Source organism: Scleropages formosus, chromosome 5, assembly GCF_900964775.1.
Source record: "Scleropages formosus chromosome 5, fSclFor1.1, whole genome shotgun sequence".
In the NCBI taxonomy this organism is placed as follows: Eukaryota; Metazoa; Chordata; class Actinopteri; order Osteoglossiformes; family Osteoglossidae; genus Scleropages; species Scleropages formosus.
This window is the reverse complement of record NC_041810.1, coordinates 37,291,475-37,304,325: the sequence shown is the minus strand read 5'-3', so window position 1 is coordinate 37,304,325 and position 12,851 is coordinate 37,291,475. Positions and strand designations below refer to the sequence as shown.

At 47.2% G+C, this 12,851-nt stretch overlaps 1 pseudogene; it reads left to right on the top strand.

Annotated features, from left to right (window-relative positions):
• Positions 1-4,629: 4,629 nt before the first annotated feature.
• Positions 4,630-4,748, top strand: LOC114910618 (uncharacterized; annotated as a pseudogene).
• The last annotated feature ends 8,103 nt before the right edge of the window (positions 4,749-12,851 follow it).

Here is a 12,851-nt window from a genome sequence, read left to right as displayed (position 1 = left end):
TCTGGCGGAGCTCTCGTTCTTCTCCTCTGCCTCTCTCAACCGGTGTTCCGCAGGGCTCGGTATTGGATCCTCTTCTTTTCTCCATCTACACCTCCTCCCTCGGGTCCGGCCATAGCCTCCCATGGTTTCAAATACCACTGCTATGCTGATGATACCCAGCTCTTCCTCTCCTTTCCACCTGGTGCGTCAGACATCTCCGTACGCATTGCTGCCTGCCAGTCGGACATCTCTTCATGGATGTATGATCACCACCTCCAACTCAACCTCTCCAGAACAGAGATTCTTTACCTTCCAGCTGGCCTGCCCTCCTGTCACGACCTCTCGATCAAACTGGACAACTCACTCATTTCGCCTAGCTCCTTTGCTGAGAGTCTGGGAGTTACGACTGATGCGAGTCTGTCATTCTCTCAACATATTGAAGCCACAACCCGGTCCTGCAGATACATCCTGCATAATATTCGTAGGATCCGTCCCTACCTCACTACTGACTCCGCCCAACTACTTGTCCAGGCCATGGCGACTTCCCGTCTAGACTACTGCAAGTCTCTTCTGTGTGGCCTTCCGGCTAATGCCATCAAACCTCTGCAGCTTCTACAGAATGCTGCTGCACGAGTTGTGTTTGATTTGCCAAAGCGCTCCCATCTATCTCATCTACTCATCTCTCTGCACTGGCTTCCTATAGCTGCCCGTATCAAATTCAAAACCCTAGTTGCTGTGTACAAATGCATCAATAGAACTGCTCCCGGCTATTTACAGGACTTGATCAACCGCTACACCCCAGCCAGGCCCCTTCGCTCATCTACTTCTGCTCGCTTGGTGGTCCCGCGCACGAAAGGCGAAGCTCGGAGGTTCTCGGTTCTGGGTCCGTTGTGGTGGAATGACCTTCCCCTGTCACTCAGAACTGCAGAAACTCTGTTTTCAAGAAGGCTCTGAAAACCCACCTTTTCACATCCACTTTGCCCAAGATCTCTTCAGATCATCTGCGGCGTAACCGTTCTCGCATCGTAACTCCAGAAGCATCCCCAGATACAACCTTTATTCCGCCATTACTCTGGTATTGTGCTACTCATTTGTGTATCTTATAATATTTCATTTAAGAAAAGAAAAAAATGGTCTCGGTATCGGGATTTGTCTGTGTCTTATGCGCCTACTTGAACGATGAACCTCGGTGTAGCAAGTGGTAGGGAACAAACTAGGTTTGCTTGAGACTTTCATGTCTGCAGCTATGTCTCCTTCTCTCACACACTGTGGGAGGAGACCGCACACCCGTTCTGATCGACGGGGCAGCGGTGGAGAGGGTGGGCGGTTTTTAGTACCTGGGGCTCAACATCAGCGAGGACATATCCCGGTCCCAGCACCAGCGACACCGTGGCCAAAACGGCGCGGAAGCGCCTGTCCTTTCTCCGTAGGCCGAACAAGCTCGGCATGCCATCCCGGGTCCGGGCTAATTTCTACCTGGTGCCCAGTCGAGAGCATCCTGACCGGCTGCATCGCTGGCCGGTATGGGAGCTGCTCAGCCCAGCATTGTGAGGAACCGCAGAGGGTGGTGAAGTCGGCACAGCTCATCAGTGGCTCTGAGCTTCCAAACATCCAGGACATCTACGCAGCCAGATGCCTTAAGAAGGCCTGGGTTATCCTAACCCAGGGTTAGGGTTACGGTTAGCTTTAGTTTTCTGTTGTATGAATGGATGTCCCTGAGGAGTTCCCCCAAGTCTGGTCCATCTGGTGTGGGAATGAAAGTGAGCCTTCTTTCCAGAAGTTCTTTGTCAGGGTGAAAGTTTTGGGCAAGTTGACAGTGTTGGTGTGCTCTGTGTTTTCGTCGCACGTCTCCACCCTTAAAAGCTTAACTGGTCCAGCCAGTGTCCGATGGTCAAATGCGCTGTTCCTGTTGTCCACTGTGTTACGTTAAGATGGTTAACTTTAAATAGAAGTTTGTTGATCATCGGTAATGAACTCCCGTGTTGCTCAATGTGTCCGTTGATGGCGTCCAGTGTGTTCTGTTGCTCCCTGAGTAACATGTCTGAGTATTGTATCAGGGTCGTGTGTATGGAGGCATTCGGGAAAGTTTCCCTTGCCGCCCTCCACATGTGCTGTAATCGCTTGATAGCCGTCTTTGTACGCTTGTTGCAGACGGTCATGAAGTCCTGCAGCTAATATCCCCTGTTGTGTCTTGAGGTGTACGTTTGTTTTTTTCTAATATTTCAGCTATGTGAAAGAAGTTGGCCTCTGGGTAGCTGTCTACCAGAACCCCGTTCGACGTGGTGCCTGCGATTCTTCTTATATTTTCATCCCCTGTAATTACGGTCGGTTCCCTTACTTCTAATTCCCACTCTGCAATCTTCCTTTCCGTGGCCGAGTGTCGTGTAGGTGCCCGAAGTGCTACTGCAGTCTGTGGCACCAATTCCTCCTCCGAACTGACAGGGGGGCTCCGGCTCCTGTGCATGTTTCTTATGTTATCTGTTTGCTCCTGTTCCACACCCATTTCCGTCCTGAGTGTTGCACTGCCGTCTATGGCCTGTTCTGCTTTCAGTAAATTCTGTGTCCTTTCCACTATAGTCTGTCTGTTTCCCTCCCCGCTTGTCTGTTTTTCCACAACTCTTCTGCTCTCCGGAAGGGCCTCAACTATTGCTACCTCCTGGGACCTTACGCTGGTGCTGGTTCTTATAGGTCCCGTACGTCTCTGTCCCTTTCCTCCCGTTCCCTTGCCTGTTTCTTCCGTCTCCTTCCCTTTGTCATTCTGTTTATTTACGTCACTGTAGCCATTTTCTGTTTGTTTTGTTTTTCCTTTTGTCCCGCTCTGTCTGTCCTGTGGAGCCCTAGGTGGTGTCCTGCTTCCCTATGTACTTGTGCCATTCTTTTACCTGTCCTACCCATTCCTACTCTGTTCTGTTCTGTGTTTGCTACTTGTGCGTATGTCCGGCAGCTGTTTGGCGGCCCCAGACAGGTTACTGTTCTGACCCTGTCTTTTTCCTCTCTGTTTTCCGTTCATTTATTAAGACCCAGGATATGTTTCATTCTGATCAATGTTTCTTCTTTTAATTGGTGTCTGTACATACTTTTTGCCAACTTCACCACCACCTCCCATTCTACCTCACTGGCTAAGTCAGAAGTGGGCTTTTGTGTGTGTATTATGCCTTCATAATGGGCCTGGAGTATATACACGTTACTTTTCATCCAGGCCTCCTTGTTTTTTTTTTTTTTTTTTGTACTGTCTGTCACGTAATGTTGTTAGGGGATGAAGGTATAATAAATTGGGTTATTTGGAGCTAGGCATAGGGTTGCAGCAAGGGTTATAGTTGGATCTTATGTTTGGATTGGAGCTAGGGTTAGGGTTGGCGCTTAGGTTAGGGCTGGAACTAGGGTTACGGGCTGGAGTGAGAATTAAGGTTGGAGCTAGGGTTAGGGCTGGAGTGTGAATTAAGGTTGGAGCTAGGGTTAGGGTTGGAGCTAGGCTTCGGGTTGCAGCAAGGGTTATGGATGGAGCTATGGTTATGGTTGGAGCTAGGGTAAGAGCTGGATCTATGGATAGGGCAGGAGCTACGGTTACGGTTAAGGTTGGGGCTAAGGTTTTGGCTGGAGCTGCGGTTAGAGCTTAGGTCAGGGTCTGAGCTAGGGTTAGGGCTGGATCTCAGCATAGAGCTTGGGTTAGGCTTGGAGCTAGGGTTATGGCTGGAGCTTAGGGTAGGGTTGGAGCTTAGGGTTAGCGTTTGAGCTATGATTCGGGTTGGAGCAAGTCTTAGGCTTGGAGCTAGGGATAGGACTGCAGCTAGGGTTAGGGTAGGAGGAAGGCGAAGGGTTGGAGCTAGTTTTAGGCTTGGAACTATGGATAGAGCAGGAGCTATGGTTAAGGTTGGAGCTAGGGTTAGGACTGGAGCTGCACATAGAGCTTGGGTTACAGTGTGAGCCAGGGCTAGGGTCAGAGCAAGTCTTTGGGTGTGAGCTTGGGTTAGGGTTGGAGCTAGGGTTAGGGTTAGGCTGAGGAGAGTTATGGACTTCGTTTACACAGTTGTATTTCAGGTGACTCTGGCAACACGTGTTCTCTTCCAGGTTGTAACATGTCAGTTTTGTCTTCGGTGTGTTTGTGCATGGTGGAGTGATGCTGGTGAATGAAGCGTTGCTGGGAGGTGTGTAAAGGCGTTATGTATGTGTGCATGTGTGTGTTAATGGGGTGTCCAGTTGTGGGAGTCGCATGTGTTGTCAGAGAATTTTTCTCATTTTTTGTTGCGGAGTAATGTCTCCCCCCTTGTGACTCTCGTGTGGAATTGCAGGTAGGTTGAAATTTCTGTGGTGGGTGTGCTGTGATGTGGTTGGGGTTTAAGTATCCAGAGCAGGTTTGTATTCTTGGATAGGGGTAGGCTGTGGATAGGAGAAAAAAAAAAAATTTTGAGCATGTACGAGTCGTGTGTGGGTTGGGGCTAGGGTTGGGGTTGGAGCTATGGTTAGGGTTAGATGTAGGGTTTGATTTGGAGCTAGGGTTAGGGCTGGAGCTTGGGTTAGGGTTGGAAATATGGTAAAGGTTGGAGTTAGGTTTCGGGCTGGTGCTATGGTTAGGTGTGGAGCTAGAGCACTCTTTGTGTGAGCCTTTCACGGGCAGCAGCTACAAGTAGGGCGCACGCGGCACTGGCACTTGCTTACGGCCATATCACCCTGAATACGCCCAATCTCTTAAAATCTCAGAAACTAAGCAGGGTCGGGCCTGGTGAGTACTTGGATGGGAGACCGCCCAGGAATACCGGGTGCTGTAAGCGTGAGTATTGTCTGGAAACAGTCACTCTTCAATGTTTCATTTCTGTAGCAGGATTTCACTGGATTTTAATTCTCCCCCGTGATCCAAATAGGTGATTGCACCACAAATGGCCGCCTCGGTGTTGAGCTCCACAGCTGTTTTACTGTTTTTGTTAGTTTGTCCTGTCTTTAGTCATACTCCTAGAATCAGTTTTACCAGGGAAGAACTGCTGAACATTCAGCAGTACACACCACCCAATATTTTACCAGTTTTTGATTTTTGATTATTCTGACATTTTGCTGGACATTGTAGTTGGAGGTGGGGGGTGCGGTGGCGCAGTGGGTTGGACTGGGTCCTGCTCTCCAGTGGGTCTGGGGTTTGAGTCCCGCTTGGGGTGCCTTGCGACGGACTGGCGCCCCGTCCTGGGTGTGTCCCCTCCCCCTCCGGCCTTCCGCCCTGCGTTGCCGGGTAGGCTCCGGTTCCCCGCGATCCCGTATGGGACAAGCGGTTCAGAAAGTGTGTGTGTGTGTGTGTGTGTGTGTGTGTGTGTGTGTGTAGTTGGAGGTGCAGCGGTGCTGCTCAAGTGCTCCAAGACGCGCAAGTGTGGATAGCGAGCCGGCGCGCTAGTCAAGCTCCGAAAGTGCGGCTTCAGGACTGCGCTTCCTAGTATCCATCTGGCGAATCTCCCCTCCCTACCCAACAAAATGGATGAACTCCTTCTCCTGTCCCAAAAAAATAAGGATGTCTTAAACTCTGCTGCTCTGTGTCTCACGGAAACTTGGCTGAATGAAGCCATTCCGGACAGCGCGCTACATCTGCCGGGCTTCCAGTTGTTCAGAGCGGATCGCGATGCAGAATCAGCGGGGACATCACGTGGCGGTGGGACATGCTTCTACATCAACGAAAGGTGGTGTACAGACGCAAGAGCGTCGAAGAAGACGTGCTGTCCCGACCTAGAAGCGCTCTTCATTGTAACTGTAAGCCTTTCTACTCGCCGCGGGAGTTTTCCTCGTTCATTCTCGTAAGTGTTTACATTCCACCGCAAGCGTGTGTGAACGCAGCGCTGCAACAGCTGGGCGATCAGATCACAGACACAGAGCAACAACACCCGGACTCTGTTATAATCATTCTCGGGGACTTTAATAAAGCAAATCTCTCCCGTGAACTGCCAAAATACAGACAGCACGTTACATGTCCCACCAGAGCAATAATACACTGGACCACTGTTACACCACAATAAAGGATGCATATCACTCTGTCCGATGGGCAGCTTTGGGGCTCTCTGATCACTGTCTGGTTCATCTTATACCCACCTACAGGCAGAAACTGAAATCAGCTAAACCTGTCATAAGGACTGTTAAGAGATGGACTGAGGAAGCAGAGCAGGACTTACAAGCCTGCTTCGAGTGCACTGATTGGAGTGTTTTTGACGCTGCTGCTACCAATCTAGAGGAGCTCACAGGCTCTGTAACGTCATATATCAGTTTCTGTGAGGATATGTGCATCCCTACCAGGGCTCATTTAACATACAACAACGACAAAGCGTGGTTCACTGCAAAACTCAGACAGCTTCGTCAGGCCAAAGAAGACGCCTACAGGAATGGGGATAGAGTCTTGCATAAACAGGCCAAAATCACACTGGCAAAGGAGATCAGAGTGGCTAAGAGAAACTGCTCTGAAAAGCTGAAGAAACAGTTTTCAGCCAACGACCCAGCATCAGTGTGGAAAGGCGTGAAAGACATCACCAACTACAAGACACCATCCCCCAGCACTGCGTCGAATCAGCAGCTGGCCGACGATTTGAATGAGTTTTATTGCGGGTTTGAAGAACCCTGTCTCACACCCCACACCCATTCTGACCCTCTCTCCACGCATCGATTAACACCGCCAGTAACCCCCCACCTTCCCCCCTCCTGCACCTTTGATCTGTGAAGAGGAGGTGTGTCGGGTCTTCCGCAACCAGAAGACAAGGAAAGCACCGGGCCCAGACGGTGTTTCACCAGCCTGTCTAAAAAGCTGGCCCCTATCTTCACAAAGATCTTCAACAGATCACTGGACTCGCCCAGAGTCAGTAAAAGGGCTAGTAAAATCATCCTAGACCCCTCACTTCCAGGCCACTTCCTCTTCGAACCTTTGCCATCTGGCTGGCGCTACAGAGCACTGAGCACCAGGACAGCCAGGCACAAGAAAAGTTTCTTTCCTCAGGCCGTCTACCTCATGAACAGCTAAATCCCCCCTAGAGAGTAAACCAGTGCAATACGCAACGCTATTTATATTTATATCTATCTATCACATCATATGTCTTATTCACATTCCCTTGCACTTGTATAGAACATACCTGTACATATATATATAATGTCTAGTGACTATTTTTTTTCTATATTGTGTACTTATATTTTTTATATATTCTTCATACTCGAGACTCTTTCTTGGATGTCTGCCATTGTGATGGTTACTGGATCCTGTTCAGGGAGGTTGCTGTGGTCTGCTCTTAGATCCACTAGCCACTGGGCTTTGTTGTTATGTGATGCCTCCTTCTCCCATATGTTTTTCCAGTATTTCTCAGTCTCCAACCTTGGTGGGTCCGCTCTCACGTTATTACCCTGCCACTGAGAGTACACTTTGGATGGTTCTGTGGAGAACATCTGGTTTATTCTTCTGCCCTCTATCTCTCTTGTGTACCTCTTCAGGCGGTTAGCCAAGGCTGTGAGTCTTTGCTTGGCAGTTTCTAAGGCCTCAGGTATAGACAGCTTGCTGTACTTCTTAGGCAGGGTTCTCCTCACACCTTTCTGCAGTTCCGATAGCTGGCTAACTTCCCTTCGTGCTGCCTTGATCTTGGCCTCTAGCCTTCTTTTCCATGGAGGATACTGCTTCTTATGCTCGGTACTCATCTTGTATCCAAGCATCTCAAGGATCACTGTTGCTGTGTTGTATATCAGCTGGTTGGTCTCAGCGATGGTCACAGTAGGGATTGTTCGTAGTGCTGCATTCGCATCTTCAAGTAGACTTTCAGTAGATACTTCACTTGGTCTTGGTAATTGGCCACGGGGGCTCCAGGTGTCCTTCTTAGCCATGATCTTATCTCTTAGGTCAGCTGCTCTTGCATTCAGCTTACAAGGGCTCATTGTTCTTGGGGCTTGGTGCCCAATCTCAGAGTGTGGGGATGATGATATCTCCCCCCTGACCTGTTGTCCTGGCTCCCCCTTGCCGTAACATTTGTGTTGTACCTCATCAATCTCTAGTTGCGATAGCAGTTGTTTCTTGCGGAAGTTGTAACACTGAGCGTTAGTCTTGATGTTGGGTTTCGAAGTATAATATATATATATATATATATATATATATATATTTTTTTTTTTTAAATTAACAATAGGGTTCTGTTTACACTTCAACATCTGATTTCTTAAAAATATAGTTAGCTAAATAGTATCTTAGTATTACAGCGGTAAATGAGCTTACTTGTGAAGGTGAATGGTTAACATACGTAGCGTTATATTAAATACACAGCTGTACCAACGGGGAGATGACTAATGGCTCAGCGGCAGCTCTTCCTTCACCTATCTTGCTAGTGGGTATCTTAACCGTTAACGGGACGTCAGCGGGGTGTCCCGCAGCTCCGCCATCCCGCTACTTCAGCTCTTTCTCTACAACTAGTATATGTATTAACGTGGTCGGAGCTGCAAGTGCACTGTTTCTGCCACGCCCACACCTCCGGGCCGACACGGAACACCTGGGACGCAACGCAGACTACAGCATAAAAGGCTGCGTCAGACCACCAGCTGATGCGGAACCTTGATCTGCCTCCTCGTTAGCGACCTTCTCAGCCTGTTCCTGTTCACGCCTTCCCCGAACCCGTCCCTTGTTCCCCCGATCTCCTGCCTCTTTCTGATCATCGATCTTGCCTGTGTACTGACCTCGCCTTTTGGATCCTCCCTGTTACGACGTTCGCACCTCGAAGACCCTTTGCCTGTTCTCTGACCTCCTCTCTTGGATTTCCCCGAAGACACCACGATTACCACTCTGCACTTGGGTCCGCCGCTGCCTTCAAGACCCGACCATGACAGTTTCGCAGTCGCTTAACATGATGAATAGCAAAGCTCAAAACGTGAAGGCGAAACAAAAGGCTCAGAGAAAGTCTGTTGAAATCAGAAAAATGGAAGCATCCAAAAGGCTCAGTTCATAATAATAATTAGTTTAGCGTCGAGCAGAGGCAGCTCTGACTGCAGGAGGCAGAATGGATTGAGGAGCACAGACGCTGAGTCGTGCTAACACCAGGTTGTGAAGTGGTGGGCACAAGAAAACAGGGATGAGATAATCCTAGTTTAATTAGTAGGTTAATCTTTTTTAGTTCAGTTTTGTGCTCTGCTTTCATCAGAAATTCTAATGTACTATCAAACCAAAGTACTACAAGTATTTTGTGTATGTGTGTGATTAGCTTAGCTTTGAAAGCATAATCTCTAAATGCTGTAAAGTGGTTTCACAATCGCTCATCAGAGAAATATCGCACTTGCTAGAAAATATTCCAGCACCGATTTAAGAAATAAGTTAATAAATAAAATTATTATTGAAAATTAAGTCAGTTCTCTGCTAGACTGGCATTTGTTGCCGGTTTTGTGTGGCACAAAAGCCTGAAATTCAGGAGAAGGAAGTGAGTTCAGGCATGTTTACTCTCAGAAGCAGAGAGATGCATGAAGTGCATGCAGGTCAGCACAAGACAATGAACAACCTCGTTACGGTGTTAAAAGGCAGTGTGTTTTCTCTGCACATCTTTCTCATTTCAACGTCTGCACTGGCTACCCACCAGATGTTGCACGTGACATCTTTGAAGGCATATTACCAGTTGAGCTGGCACACTGCCAATTAACTTGTTAATTTCAAAAAAATATTTCACACTTGACATTCTCAATGAGTCCATTCAGAAATGTCCTTATAGATGGACAGATAAGAGCAACCGTCCTCATGATATTCCCAGGAGATTCCTGCTTAACAAAAGTATTGGAGGAAATGCTCACGAAAATTGGAGTCTTCTGAGGTTACTTCCATTTGTAGTTGGACAGTCGGTGCCCTCATCTGAGCCAGCCTGGCAGGTTATTGTGGACCTTAAAGGTATCGTTGAATCGGTTGTTGCACCAGTGCACACGACACAATCCATTGCTTTCCTTGAAGCCAAGATGTGTGACCACAGATTTAGGTTACAAGAGGTGTTTCCGACTATAAAGCTGTTGCCAAAACATCATTTTGTGGAACATTTTCCACAGATGATCAGATGCTTTGGTCCGCTAGTTAGGATGTGGACAATGAGGTTTGAGGCAAAACACAGTTTTTTCAAGCAAGTTACTCATCACAAACGCGGCTTTAAAAGCATACTCTTGTCCCTGGCGGTGAAGCATCAGTTCATGATGGCATATCACTTGGAGTCAGCCACAACTGAGAAGTCTGGCTTGAATGTTTCAGCTTTCTCAGCTGTCTCTGTTGACATTTTGCATCAAGAGGCCGGCGAATGGTGACACTTAAAAGATTCATACACGTACAAGGGTAGATTGCGGTAATTTATGTTGTGTTCGTTAATCGCATGAGTTGATACGATAATATGCTAAATATGGTAACAAGAGGGTTACCTAACATTTCATGCAAGAGGACTAATTTTGTTTTTAGTAAAGACATAAGAACAGTTATTGCAAGAGTTTTGAGGGAAGATATCCAGTCCCCTATCTCTCTGAGCTAAATTACCCTCATGTTGCCATTTACTATAGAAATGTGCATGTTAAGGAATACATTTCTGAAGCACAACAAAAATAATGTTCAAATCTGTTTGTTAAAATAAATCATGTTCAAAGGAAGAACTACCACACAAAAAAAACAATTTTTGGTCATTCCGCTGAAAGAAAGTATTGGCAAAATTAATTGCATTTTAAAGGCAGATTAAAATTGTGTGGCAGTGTTTTCCTGCTGTAACTCATACTAAAGTTATTTTAAATCCTAATTTTATTGTTGATTAACTTATTTATTTTATTTTCCCCTCTGTTTTGTTTTGCACCCGAGGAACCGCTCTCTGTTACCCCTCACTTTTTCAGGCTCCAGTGAGGGCTCCCACCTGGAAGCGCAATTATTCTCTGGGAACAGTCACTCTTCAGTGTTTCATTTCTGTAGCAGGATTGCACTGGATTTTAATTCTCCCCCATGTTTAACACTTTTTGTGACTCCAGGTGTTTATTCAGAACTGTTTATTCTTCTCTTGAGTCTCTTTTTGTCCCGTTTGGTGCGTGATTTTAATGTGTGATATCGATCGCGTATACTGAAAGTCATGACTGCTTTTCGTTGGACTCTCATGAGCATTTCACAAGAGAGAGGCAAAGTGCGCTCCGCTTCATGTGGCCAAAGCCCAAGCACACGCCGCATGCTTGAGCGCTCTTTGCATGAGCCTTTTGCGGGCAGCAGCTTCAAGTAGGGCGCGCACGGCCTTCCCGCTTGCTTACGGCCATACCACCCTGAATATCCCCCATTTTGTCTAATTTCGGAAGCTCAGTAGGGTCCGGCCTGGTTAGTACTTGGATGGGAAACCCCCTGGGAATAGCAGGTGCTGTAAACCTTTTTTTTTAATTAATAATAATTTCATTGTTCACTTACTTATGTATTCACTTATTTATTATTTCATTTTATTTTCCTCTCTGTTTTGTTTCGCACGCAAGGAGCCCCTCTCCACCACCCCCCACTTTTTCACGCTCCAAGTCAGGGTCCCCACCTGAAGCGCGCTTATTGTCTGGAAACAGTCACTCTTCAGTGCATCGTTTGTGTAGCAGGATTTCACTGTATTTTAACTCTCCCCCACGTCAAACACTTTTGTGACCCCAGGAGTTTATTCGCAACCGTTTATTCTCTCTTGACTTTCTTTTCCTCCAGTTCGGTGCGCGATTTTAATGTGTCACCGATCGCAGATACTGAAATTCATGACCGCATTTCGTTGGACTCTCGTGAGCGTTTCATAAGAGAGGAGCAAAAGTGCACTTCGCTCCGTGCGGCCAAAGCCCGAGCACACGCCGCACGCTGTCATGCTCTGTGTGTGTGCCTTTCGCAAGCAGCAGCTACAAGTAGGGCTCACAGGGCACTTGTTCTTGCTTGTGGCTGTATGGCACCGAACAGACCTGATCTCCTCCTTTCTTGGAAGCTAAGCAGGGTCAGGCTTTGTTAGGACTTGGATGGGAGACCACCTTGGAATAGCATGTGTATTAGGCTTTTTTCCTTTCGGTCTTTCTCTTTCTTCTCAGGCGAGGAAAGACGCACCCTTCAGCGTTTCGTTTCTGTAGCAGGGTTTCATTGGATTTTAATTCTTCCCCGTGTTTAACACTCGTTTTGTGACTCCGGGAGTTCAGTCACAGCTATTACTCTTCTCTTTAGTTGCTTTGTGTCCTGTTTGGTGCGTGCTTTTAAAATGTGACGTCGATCACAGACACTGAAGGTCATGACTACATTTAATTTTCGTGTGTGTTTCTCTCTCTTCCTCTTTCGCACACCACGTGAAGTGGAGCCCACTTTTGCCTCTCTCTTGTGAAACACAAAAATTAAATGCACTGCCTAGACTTTCCATTAGGCTGAGAAGTGACCTTCCTACTCAAGTATTCCTCCTTTGACTGTAGAATAGGGTCAAGAGTTTACATTTTTCAGGCATTTTACTAGCACATAGATCCTTGATTCTTGTACAATAGCACTTGAGTACTCTCCAGTGAAGCCTCCATCAGCAACTTTCATTATCGTACTTATAGTCAATACGGCTAAACCATGTTCCTGTGTTATAGACGATAATCTTTGTCCACCTTCATACTGCCTTATTATGTTGTTAATCTCCAAATCGATTGCTGTATGCTTGCAAGATGGTTCTCCTTTTTCTTCAAGTGCACATTTACCACCAAGCCTTGTAATAATGAATAGGGTAGAAAATATGCTAAAAAGGCACTACACTAAGGAGAGGAGTTGCATTCATGGCTCAAAAACCGCGGGAACTGGGATGGTACAGCTTCATGCCTTGTCTGGTTACTCAAACTTGTGCGTAACGTATTTCAGACGGGGGGTGCGGTGGCACAGTGGGTTGGACCACGGTCCTCCTGTCCGGTGGGTTTGGGGTTTGAGTCCT